The sequence below is a fragment of the Mus caroli genome, unplaced genomic scaffold (genome assembly GCF_978045245.1).
Source record: "Mus caroli unplaced genomic scaffold, Mus_caroli_1 scaffold_11, whole genome shotgun sequence".
Lineage (NCBI taxonomy): Eukaryota > Metazoa > Chordata > Mammalia > Rodentia > Muridae > Mus > Mus caroli.
In genome coordinates, this window is record NW_028227266.1 from 5,394,754 (window position 1) to 5,408,411 (window position 13,658).

The window sequence follows — 13,658 nt, forward strand, 5'->3', positions numbered from 1 at the left end:
CCACCTGACCTGGGGGGCTCTGCTTTCTACATTTTGACCTCCATGCTCCTCTGCTGTCCCCAAAACCAAGATTCTCTCCTCTTCTGCCATCCCTTTCTCTAATCCAGAAATCCCACCTACATGCCCAGTGACTAGTTCCTTGAAATCTTTATTCATTAGGGGAAGGCTCACAAGAAGTCACCTGAGTAGTGATTCACTCCTCATCCCAGGCATCCCCTCCTGGGGAAGCGGAATTAGTATCAAAATGTGAATAGTACCAGGGCTATCCAGTGTGTGTGTGTGTGTGTGTGTGTGTGTGTGTGTGTGTGTGTGTGTGTGTGTGTGTGTTTGTGTATGTGTGTATGCATGTTCTCATACATATGTATAGTATATATGTGCATGCACATTTATGTAAGTCTGTGTGTGCATACACACATACTACATGTTTGCCTTCTTTTGTAACTAATATGAATCCTCAAACTTATTTATTATGACTTTTTAAATTGTAGCTAAAAGTTACTATTCAATAAGAACGCTTTTATTACAGTTGTGTCAAAGTCCCAAACACTGTAATTCTTTGGTTCCTTGACAGCACAATATTGTGCCATTTCTGAGCAATTTACAGACAAACTCCCACATTCAATTTCCTGTGGGAATTTGCAAACACTGATCTTGCTGGAGGAAGTGAATCACTGGAAAGCAGAGCACAAAGTTCATTGGTCTGTCCTTATTAGTGTTCCTTGTTTCTTGGTCAAATATGATGTGATGGATCCAACAACATAGCATGATATTCCTGCCATGAGAGAATTTATACTCCTCAAGCCATGAGCTAAAATTAATCCTTCCTCCCTGAAGCTGCTTCTTGTCTGGTGTTTAGACACAGGAACAAGAAACTAGCTCAACTTCTAGGCCTATGGATGAAACTGCCAGAACCTAAATTGGAATGAGACATCACACGCTTGGGAGAAAGGATTACTGAGCATGTACCTTGTGCCAGCCTCTCACACCTCTCATACCAAAGTTTCATTTCTGTTGCTGTTTCAAAAACAGAGAGCAACTTATGGGGAGTTAGGTTTATTTTAGCTCACAATTCCAGGTCACAGTCCATCACAGTAGAAAAGTCAATACTGTAGGAATTGGAGTCAGCTCATCATAGGAAGAGCAGAGAGACATGCGTGCACGCATGGGTACTTTTTCAGCTTGCTTTCTCTAGTCTTACAGTCTAGGACCAAAACCCAGGGAATGGTGCCACCCACAGTAGGCTGGGTCTTCCCTCATTAATAAACATAATTAAGATAATCTATCATAAAAATGTTCATAGGCTAGTCTGGCCCATAGGCAATTTTCCATAGGCAATTCCTCACTGAGAGTCCCTTCCAAGATGATTCAAGATTGTCATTTTGACAATACCACCACATCCATTATCTAACTTACTCAGATGCCGTGCTTATGAAAACCATATACTTATTTTAGAAATGAGACAAACACCAAGTTTTTAAAATATAAATAACTTGTGAATAGAAATGCCAGGGTCAAGAGTGAAGCACAGCTCCCTCACCATTATTGCTACTCTCCACCGGCTAGAGGTGGAGTCTCATACTGTGTTTAATCTCTCAATAAGAAATTTTGGTCTGTACCCAGCACTCAATGTCCGCTTGAAGCAGACCACAGCCTCTGATGAGGAAGGCTTTTATCAGTAGAAGATCTGCTTCCAAGTGGATGTAGGTATAGGGGAGAAAGAAATTTTTTGTTACTCACACATTTTTTTTTTTTTTTTACTGAATCTCTTGTAACAAAACACAGCCAAACATACAGGTTTATGTAGTACTAACCTTCTGTGACATTGAGCCTTCAGAAATAAATACTCACAGAATATATCAACTTACATATGTTGCTTTAAGTTTGATGAAAAGCAGACAATCATGAACAAATATTTAGATAGATGGTTAATGAGACTCATATTTTCAGTCTCATTAAGTATGTTTTTATATGTATGTGCTTGTGCCTGTGTGTCTGTGTACTGTGTGGGTGTGTACATGCACCTGTGTGTGTGCCTGTGTGTGCATGCAAATGAGTGCATGCACGTGTTCAAATGATTACTTGACTTTTTCTTTTTTTTTTAAATTAGGTACTTTCTTCATTTACATTTCCAATGCTATCCCAAAAGACCCCCATACCCTCCCCCGTACTCCCCCACCCACCCACTCCCACTTCTTGGCCCTGGTGTTCCCCTATACTGAGACATATAAAGTTTGCAAAGCCAATGGGCGTCTCTTTCCAATGATCCATCTTCTGATACATATGCAGTTCCTAGGCCATCTTCTGATACATATGCAGCTAGAGACACCAGCTCTGGGGAGTATTGGTTAGTTCATGTTGTTGTTCCACCTATAGGGTTGCAGACCCCTTTAGCTCCTTAGGTACTTTTTCTAGCTCCTCCATTGGGAGCCCTGTAATCGATCCAATAGCTGACTGTGAGCATTCACTTCTGTGTTTGCTAGGTGCTGGCATAGCCTCACAAGAGACAGCTATATCTGGGTCCTTTCAGCAAAATCTTGCTAGTGTATGCAATGGGGTCAGAGTTTGGAGGCTGATTATGGGATGGATCCCTGGGTATGGCAGTCTCTAGATGGTCCATCCTTTCATCTCAGCTCCAAACTTTGTCTCTGTAACTCCTTCCATGGGTGTTTTGCTCCCAATTCTAAGAAGGGGCAAAGTGTCCACACTTTGGTCTTCGTTCTTCTTGAGTTTCATGTGTTTTGTAAATTGTATCTTGTATCTTAGGTATTCTAAGTTTCTGGGCTAATATACACTTATCAGTGAGTACACATTGTGTGAGTTCTTTTGTGATTGGGTTACCTCACTCAGGATGATGCCCTCCAGGTCCATCCATTTGCCTAGGAATTTCGTAAATTCATTGTTTTTAATAGCTGAGTAGTACTCCATTGTGTAAATGTACCACATTTTCTGTATCCATTCCTCTGTTGAAGGACATCTGGGTTCTTTCCAGGTTCTGGCTATTATAAATAGGGCTGCTATGAACAAAGTAGAGCATGTGTCCTTCTTACTGGTTGGGACATCTTCTGGATATACGCCCAGGAGAGGTATTGCGGGATCCTCCAGTAGTACTATGTCCAATTTTCTGAGGAACCGCAAGACTGATTTTCAGAGTGGTTGTACAATCTTGCAATCCCACCAACAATGCAGGAGTGTTCCTCTTTCTCCACTTCCTCACAAGCATCTGCTGTCACTTGAATTTTTGATCTTAGCCATTTTGACTGGCATGAGGTAGAATCTCAGGGTTGCTTTGATTTGCATTTCCCTGATGAATAAGGATGCTGAACATTTTTTTAGGTGCTTCTCAGCCATTCAGTATTCCTCAGTTGAGAATTCTTTGTGTAGCTCTGAGCCCCATTTTTAATGGGGTTAATTGATTTCCTGGAGTCCATCTTCTTGAGTTCTTTATATATATTGGGTATTAGTCCCCTATCTGATTTAAGATAGGTAAAGATCCTTTCACAATCTCTTGGTGGCCTTTTTGTCTTATTGGCAGTGTCTTTTGCCTTACAGAAGCTTTGCAATTTTATGAGGTCCTATTTGTCAATAATGGATCTTACAGCACAAGCCATTGCTGTTCTATTCAGAAATTTTTCCCCTGTGCCCATATCTTGGAGGCTTTTCCCCACTTTCTCCTCTATAAGTTTCACTGTCTCTGGTTTTATGTGGAGTTCCTTGATCCACTTAGATTTGACCTTAGTACAAGGAGATAGGAATGGATTAATTTGCATTCTTCTACATGATAACGGTCAGTTTTGCCAGCACCATTTGTTGAAAATGCTGTCTTTTTTTCCCTAAATTGTTTTAGCTCCCTTGTCAAAGATCAAGTGACCATAGGTGTGTGGGTTCATTTCTGGGTCTTCAGTTCTATTCCACTGGTCTACTTGTCTGTCTCTATACCAGTACCATGCAGTTTTTATCACAATTGATCTGTAGTACAGCTTTAAGTTAGGCATGGTGATTCCACCAGAGGTTCTTTTATCATTGAGAAGAGTTTTTTTTTTTTTTATCCTAGGTTTTTGTTATTTCAGATGAATTAGCTGATTGCCCTTCCTAATTCGTTGAAGAATTGAGTTGGCATTTTGATGGGGATTGCATTGAATCTGTAGATTGCTTTTGGCAAATAGCCATTTTTACTATATTGATCCTGCCCATCCATGAGCATGGGAGATCTTTCCATCTTCTGAGATCTCCTTTAATTTCTTTCTTCAGAGACTTGAAGTTCTTCTCATACAGATCTTTCACTTCCTTAGTTAGAGTCACCCAAGGTATTTTATATTATTTGTGACTATTGAGAAGGGTGTTGTTTCCCTAATTTCTTTCTCAGCCTATTTATCCTTTGTGTGGAGAAACACCATTGACTTGTTTGAGTTAATTTTATATCCAGCTACTTCACTGAAGCTGTTTATCAGGTTAAGGAGTTCTCTGGTAGAATTTTTAGGGTCACTTATATACACTATCATATCATCTGCAAAAAGTGATATTTTGACTTCTTCCTTTCCAAATTGCATCCCCTTGATCTCCTTTTGTTGTCGAATTGCTCTGAGTAGGACTTCAAATACTATGTTGAATAGGTATGGAGAAAGTGGGCAGCATTGTCTAGTCCATTGATGAAAGTGGGATGTTGAAGTCTCCCACTATCATTGTGTGAGGTGCAATGTGTGCTTTGAGCTTTACTAAAGTTTCTGTAATGAATGTGGCTGCCCTTGCATTTGGAGCATAGATATTCAGAATTTAGAGTTCTTGGAAGATTTTACCTTTGATGAGTATGAAGTGTCCCTCCATGACTTTTTTGATAACTTTGGGTTGGAAGTCGATTTTATTAGATATTAGAATGGCTACTCCAGCTTCTTTCTTCAGAACATTTGCTTGGAAAGTTGTTTTCCAGCCTTTCATTCTGAGGTAGTGTCTGTCTTTTTCCCTGAGATGGATTTGTGTAAGCAGCAAAATGTTGGGTCCTGTTTGTGTAGCCAGTCTGTTAGTCTATGTCTTTTTATTGGGGAATTGATTCCATTGATATTAAGAGATATTAAGGAAAAGTAATTGTTGCTTCCTATTATTTTTGTTGTTAGAGTTGGCATTCTGCTCTTGTGGCTGTCTTCTTTCAGGTTTGTTGAAGGATTGCTTTCTTGCTTTTTCTCAGGCGTGGTTTCCGTCCTTGTATTTTTTTTTTTCTGTTATTATCCTTTGAAGGGCTGGATTCATGGAAAGATAATGTGTGAATTTTGCATTTTGCATTTTCTTTGATTGTTGTGCCCATGTTCTCTATGGGATCTTCTGCACCTGAGATTCTCTCTCCCATCTCTTGTATTCTGTTGCTGATGCTCACATCTATGGTTCTAGATTTCTTTCCTAGGGATTCTATCTCCAGCGTTGCCTCATTTTGGGTTTTCTTTATTGTGTCTACTTCCCTTTTTAGGTCTAGTATGGTTTTGTTCATTTCCATCACCTTTGTTTTCCTGTTTTTCTTAAGGACTTCTACCTGTTTGGTTGTGTTTTCCTGTTTTTCTTTAAGGACTTGTAACTCTTTAGCAGTGTTCTCCTGTATTTTTTAAAGTGAGTTATTAAAGTCCTTCTTGATGTCCTCAACTATTGTCATGAGACATGCTTTTAAATCCGGGTCTTGCTTTTTGGGTGTGTTGGTGTGCCCAGGACTGGGTGAGGTGGGAGTGCTGCGTTCTGATGATGGTGAGTGGTCTTGTTTTCTATTAGTAAGATTCTTACATTTGCCTTTTGCCATCTGGTAATCTCTGGAGTTAGTTGTTATAGTTGTCTCTGGTTAGAGCTTTTTTCTCTCATGATTATGTTAGCCTCTATCAGCAGACCTGGGAGACCAGCTCTCTCCTGAGTTTCAGTGGTCAGAGCACTCTCTGCAGGCAAGCTCTCCTCTTACAGGGAAGGTCCACAGATACCTGGTGTTCAGATCTGCCTCCTGGCAGAAGATGAAGGCCCGAAACAGGGCCTTTCCCAGAAGCTGTGTCGCTTCGGCCTGTCCTAGAAGCTGTTAACTTCTGTAGTCCACACTCCCACCTGCACAGACTAGTCTTGGTGGGATCCAGGAACCAAGATGGTTCCCCCAGGTTCTCCAGCAAAGCCCTCCCGGGTGGGGCGGACTCCTCTCCTCTGGCAGGGAAGGTGCCCGGATGTCTGGAGCCTGAAACGGGGTCTGCCTCAGAAGCTGTCCTCTAGGGATCTTGGGGGTCTCCACTGACTCCATGCCCAAGGTGACCAGGTGCTGGCACCAACCAGAAGGGACTTGTGATCCTGGTCAGGCCGGGTTTTCTGCTTCCCTAATGCTGTCTCAGGTTTTACGTGATTGGAATGGAACAGAAGTTGTGTTCCACTCACCGGTGGTCATAAGATCACATGGAGAATCCTCTAGGGACCTTGGGGGTGTCCGCTGACTCTGCACCCACAGTGACCCGGTGCTAGCGCCGACTTTTTCTTTTATCTCATGTTTGTACTTATAGAACTTTCTAGAGATCATTTTCAAATTTTAAATCTTTCATGTGTTTATTTAAGTACACTTATTTGCATACAGGTTTTAGATTTTGTTACAAACAGCAATGTCTAGTGACTGTATATAATCTTCAAAAGTGGACCTGCTCCATCTGCTATAGCTGCTTCAATTATCATATTCAACCACACACTTTACTTAAAGTCTTTTAGTTCTAGATCCCAGCAGAACCAACTTTGAAGAGCCACACACACGATCTGGTGATAAGGTTGGTCATAACCAAAAATTGTCTCTTGTTTTGGAATCAACTTTTACAGAGATTGGTGTGTAACTAACTTTATGCTATCCAGCAGTGTGATTATTCTTTTTAAATATCATGCTATTTTTTATAGTTAATTATATTGAGTGGATGACAGAGATTGGGATTCATATCCTGTCTACAAGAAATATATTTCAAACTCTCAAACATGACATGTTAGAAGCCATTTTGTTTCATGGAAAAGGAAAGAGGTCAAATACTAACAGCAATTATCATAAGTAATTACAGTGTTACATGAGATGTGGAAAAAAAAACAGGAGAAAGATGTATTTCAGTCTGTTTCTGCTGCTATTAAACAATGTCACTAAAGTAAGCAGTTTATAAATAGCACCTGCACTTTCCACACTCTAGAGAGGAGTAAGTTTGGGGAGAGACCATTTCCTGCTTCATGAACACCCTTGTTTACTGTGCCCTTGTATGGTAGATGGGGCCATGCTATTCTCTGGGATATCTATCATGACCTCTCTGACTCTGTTCATTACTAATACTTTCCAGGCTTCTGGCTTTCTTTCTTTTCTTGACATTCTGACAAACACAAAGAGGCAAGATGTATCTGTGGTGGCAGGAGGATATCTGTGTCACTGTCTGTGGTTGCAGGACTGTATCTGTGCATACTCTCTGTGGTGTCAGGAGTATATTTGTGTCACTGTGTGTGATTGCAGGAGTATGTCTGTGTCACTGTGTGTGGTTGCAGTAGTGTGTCTGTGCTCACTGTTGATTCAGAAGTGTATCAACACTCCCTGTCTTGTGATTGTGATTGCAGGAGTGTATCTGCACTCACCATCTGGAGGTGGCTGGAGTATAAGACAGCAGATCACTTTTAGTCCACACTTATGAAGCAGAGAGATGAATGTCCGCGCTCTGCTCCCATTTCTCTATATGTAGTTTGGGATTCCAGCACATGAAATCATGCCGTCCACACTTAATATGGGTCTCCTTACTTACGTTAGTCTAATCTTGATACTTCAACATAGGTATGTCCAAAGTTTGGTCAAGCTGATAATCTGTGTTGACCACCACAATTATCTCTCCAGACAGCTCTGCCTTGTGGTTCAGATTTTAACATCTGCATTTGGGAGGCAGATACAAATATTCAGACCACAGTCATGGGTATATACATAATCTTTTTTTTCTCATGTCAACTTGGCAGCAGGGGCTATTCTTTCTTGTTGGCAAACAGTAGGGAGAGTGTACAGAGGTGGGTGGATTGGCCATTCCTTTAGGAAACACAAGAACATCGTGGATGTTTCTTCTAAACCCCTAGAGAGGAACCTTGATGATGCCATTCAGGAAATAAGTCTTGAACTTTGCATTTGGGTCCTAATTGTTGTCCATGAAAATAGACTCTCATATCACCACAAGAAGAATTTTTAATCAGAATAAATTAAGTTCCTTATTACCATGTCTTGAGCTAAAGCAGTGTGGGGATGCTTTGCTGTGCTGTAACCTTTTCAGTAGTCTGTGATTTGCTGTCTGACATTTACCCTCATCTTTCCTTCAGTAGGTGGACTTTTAGTAGGATAATTGTAAAAGGTCAAATATTACAGTGTTTCCTCATATCTTAAAAAAAGGTTCACTCGTGTCCACTTTGTTGCTATAAGTTATTAATATGCAGAAGAAGTGTGTGTGTGCATACACATCCATATAATCTGCAGTGGTATACAATAAATAATAGCACTACACACCTATACAAACATGTATATGTAATCAAAGACATTTTCAAATCAAAGCTGACTGTTTCCTTTCTCTTCTTACTTGTCCTTCCAATTAGATTTTTATTATTATTTTAATATTTCCCCCCTTTTTAGTCTCTGAAACGGGATATGTGGGTTCAAATCCCAGCTCTGGAATTTTCATCTGTGCATTCTTTTCCATTTCCCTTTTTGTTTCCCAGTCTATAGTATCACACTTATATAGATGGAAAACTAATGCCACCTTCTACACTGAGTGATGTTAAGGATCAAATAAGTTTAGACATTTTAGACTCAGATCATAGTATTTGGGACATAGTAAGCCTTCCATTAATGGGAGCCATTGTACAACAATTATGTGGCTCAAAAATTTCTTTTTCTGTGGCTATGGGGAAAACTCCATTGGTAGACTGCTTGCCTAATGTGCATGAATCTCTAGGTTTGAACCTCGGCATCACATACCTGAGTGTCATGGTGCAGGCCTGTAATCAAAGAATTGGGAGGTAGAAGCAGGAGAAACAGAAGTTGAAGATCTTTGGCTAACTTTAATAATAGATTCAAGGCTAGTCTGAGACACAAGAGACCCTCCCTCCAAAAAGGAGGGGGATGCAGGATGAACAGACTCCCTTTTCCATTGTCTTAGCTTCTTCCATCTTAAGCCAAGTCAAACCAAGTGCCATTTGGGTTTCGACTAATGTTTTCTGATCATCTGCTATACCATACCTGGAGCACAGAGTTAAGAAGGATCCTGAGGCCCAGCTAGAATTGCAGAAAAGAATGACAGAGGAGTTCTCTCTGTTTAGGATAAGACTGACCTTAAGGAGACATGTCTCTCATGCTTAAAAATAGATGAGTCACACTTGAACATTTTTGTTCATTTGGGATAATTTCAAAGTACTTTTCTGTTTTGGATCCCAATAATGTATTCATTTAAATAATGGCATTGAGAGGTTGTTTGGGATGCAGACTATGTTAGATCCCACCCATAAAACGTTTATTGGGAGCTTGTGACAGTTGTGGGAATCTTCTAGGTACTGCTTTCAATAGCAGTACTCGACACAGAACTGACTAAGTGGGCTCTTGGTGACAGATCCAGGGGCTGTCATGGAGGGGCAGGGGCTCCTGTCTTCTTAGGAAAATATGAATGTTCATTAGAACCTTCTAGATCCTCAGTGGAGAAGCAAATCTGAAAAGATTCTGTTAAGTTCAGATTTCCTGCTATGGTCTGTGGTTTCTTCTTTCTTAGAAGACACCCTGGATACTGTGCAGATGCCAGCTGGCTGATCCCTGGCATGTTTTCAAGTCCTCCTTGAGGCATATGAATTTAATTTATTCACTTCTTCCTTCTGTTTTGTAGGAAAAAAAGTCATCCTGCAATTCAAGAAAGCAATAGCAAATTGACACACTTGTTAGTTCCTGCTGACACCTATCTGTTTGTTTGTTTTTTCTTTTTTCAGCAGCATGGTCCCATCTTCATGGTTTTCATCAATGGGAAGGGCCTCTTCTTGTTCATGGCCCATCTTAGCATGTCACTTCTGCTGGATGCTGTTTGTTCTGGGACCTCATTATATTTCTGATACATCTTCAGTACAGTCAGGCATGAACATAAGATATATTTAAGCTTTTTCTATTAAACTCTTGGCCTCTTCCTGCTAGGTTAGGAGCTCAATGAAGTTCCATATGGGAGCCCTGTATGTGGATCTTCCCAGGTCCCCATGGCCTTTTGACTATTTCTTATTCTGGACAAATCAGTATTGACAATATAGGATAAAAGTGTTTAATATATTGAGATCCAGAGTTTGGTTTTGGTTGTAAGAAACACAACCCTTTTAGTGGTCTGGTCTAAAGTTTTGACACTATGTGGTTATAGCAACCTCCTTCACCCGTGGTTATGGCAATGTCCACCACTCTGTGGTCATAGCAATCTCCAGAGATTCATTTATCCTGAAGTTAAACATTAGATTTGAACACTAATCTGTTGGTTGCAAGCTGTGACCAATAAGATAGTCTACATCATCTTGAATTCCTCATTCTACAGTCCTTTAAGAGGACTGCATCCTTTGTTGGTAGGATTACAAACTATCCAACAGGAAGGCATGGTAAGTTCACTTTACTGCAGTAATACTGTCCTCAAAGTGTCTTGGCGTGTGCCTTACAAGGCAGTGTCTGATGTTCACTTTTGTTCTAGGCTTAGCAAAACTCCTAAACAAGCACAAGGAATTCATGGCTTCTTCAGTTATTCTATTTACAATCATGACAGTAACTAAGATGGTTCATACCCTACTAGAATTCTGAAACATACAGCCCGTTTAAACACTGTAATACATCAGGAGAAGCCCCTACATGTGTTTTATGGTATGGGGAAGAGTTGGTTTTACCTGTCAAAAAGACTTCCAGTTGGATAAGGTGCTTGTTTGAGAAGACTCTGCTTCAACTCCACGCAGTCACTTGTATTGCTTTGGGTAATGACGTCAGACCATGCTCTATTGTCAGCATGTTGCTTTCATTTGCTTGGGCACTCTGCATTTTCTCTTAGTTTTAGTGGGGTTATAACTCAGATTAGTAGGATTAAAACATCACAGCCAGTCTCTGACCTGAGAGATGGAGGGAAGTATTGGATAGCCTCAGTGAATGCAAGAATGAAGCATATACTTTATGCAATGTACCAAGAAGCACCCTTTGAAGGGCTTGTGCTCTAAATTCATATTCTCATGGCCATAAAAACAAACTAACTAACTAACAAACCACAACTTGCATAAGCTTGAGACCCATGGAGCTATTTAGCAGACACTATCAGAGATCTAAGTACATTTTAGTAGATGCAAAGGATGTTTAATGAATGGTTGTGTTTAATGAATGAATGTTCTGGTGCCACTTCCAACCTCAGTAGGGCTGGCAGCCTTCATGCAGGAGGAGAACAAAAGGACAATTTCTAGGCAGAGAAAGACTTCAAAGGGGACCAAGTCAAGATATGCTGGCCAAATATTTTGGCAGTGGCATCTCAGTAACTCCCTTCAGGCTTCCTGGGCACCAAGACTTCATGAGGGGCATGGGGCTCCAATACTCAGGCAATTACCTCTTTCTGCACAAACCTGGCCAGATGTAGGTTCTGTTTCCTTTATATGTGGTTGTTGGCCAGACCACATTGTTTTCTATCTAGACTGGGAGGTCACAGTGACACAGTTCAGGCAGGCTTGTGACAAGGCCCTGGAGGATCAGACAGGAAGTGGTAAAGCCTACTGTTGCTGTGGGGCCCTAGAGAAATGGATGGAGAGATAGAGAAGGACTGGAAGAAAAACCCGGGTGCTACTGGGAATCTGGGAAACTGCTGAATATCCCTGAACCCTGCCAGGTCAGGGGTTGGAGGGTGGATTGAATAAGAAATGTAGAAGGTCTGTCTTTAAGAATTTCACCTGGATGATACTGCCAGGAAACAGGCCTTATCTATATTCTGTATGTTGTCTACCCACAATGTCCCAACTAAATTGTGAAGTGCTATTTACACGCTTATTAAACAATCTTGAAACAAGACTCAAGGTATGCATATGGGTTACCAGATACCAGGGTGAGCCTCACACAGAGCACTGCCAGGATGTAGAGAGGACATAAACACAGGACAGAGTTCAAGAACCACAAGGAGACAACATATCCATTTGTGTGAGTAGTCATTAGCAAATATTGTTCTGTTTTAGCTCCAATGTCCACTATGGTCTTGCTTGCACATTTACTGCTATTTCCAGTGAAGACACACTTCTATGTGGGGCTGTATGTTTTCTGGTATCTTCAGGGCTTATCCATTGGTCTGCAGTCTTCTGCAAAAGTCAGGTAGGTTACTACATCATGAATTCACTCACCTGCCTCGATGGGGTTCCTGACTACCTTGAACATGCGTGTTATTTCTCAGGCTTGAAACTTAGGGATCCTTGGAGGTCTAACCTCACTACAGACAGGATTGATGAGTAGCAGGTGAATGATTCATTTGTGGTCCCATAAATATCCCCCAAGTGCTGTGTATCCTAGAGGCTCACCTGGGTGAGGCTGATAACAAAGATAACTTTTGCCTTCCCATGGACCTGGAAGCCAGGAGGCTGAAGACCCACCATAAGTAAAATTACATCATTACTCCAAGGAATCGTGAAGACAAGTTAGTAAGTCACTGTTTTAAGTAGGAAAATATCTGAAGATGGCAGAGAAATGAGTAAAGCAGATGGAAAATGTACCAGGCAGGAAGAGCCTAAGCAAATGACTCTTAGGCCAGAGCACAGGATGGGTATAGTAGGAACTGAAGGGCCAAGGGTGGAGGGCCACAGTCCACTGAGCATGGTGGAGGTGGAGAAGGACACAGGAAGGCTATGGATTCCACTCTGATGCAAAGCAGGATACTGATGTCAGCTAGGGCAGCATGGCTTTGCTGCCTGGAGTGTCTGCCTTTCTTACTCTACCTGATATCCCAACAGCATTACCACCCTGATGCAGTTTGGTGTGTTACGGGGAGTGCAGGCTTGTCGGACCTCCCATGCAAAGTGTGGTCCTTTGTTGACCTCACATCTGTGTCACACTCTGATCCTACCCCTTGTTTCATAGTTCCTTCCAATGGCTAGCTGTATCACTCTCCCTCCTCCCCTCCTCATTTCCCCATATTTCCTTCCACATGTGCTCTTTGCCACCAGCAGGTCACAAACTTGGACCTAACTAAAGTGTGAACTCTTAGAAGCCAGTGCTAGAGCAGCAAGAAACTGCCTGGTGCTAAATTAGAAGAACCCTTCACGTTTCTAATCTCCCTGCATGTTCAGCAAAGGACTAGCCTCAGAATCCTTATGTCAAAAAGAAAACCTATTGAATTCTTATGATGTCTATCTGCCTGCCTGTCTGCCTGCCTGCCTGCCTGCCTGCCTGCCTGCCTGCCTGCCTGTCTGTCTGCCTGCCTGCCTGCCTGTCTGTCTGTCTGTCTGTCTGTCTATAACATGTGTGTATGCCCTTATGTCCATGTGCCACCGTATGGATGTGGTCAGAGGACAGAGTTGGTTTCCTCCTTTGGTATGTGGGAGTCCAGGTATTGACCTCTATTAGTCTGGCTTGATGGTAAGTAGCTCTACCCACTGAGTCATTACATCAGGAGGCCCATAAAACTCTTTTTTTTTTTTTTTTTTTTATA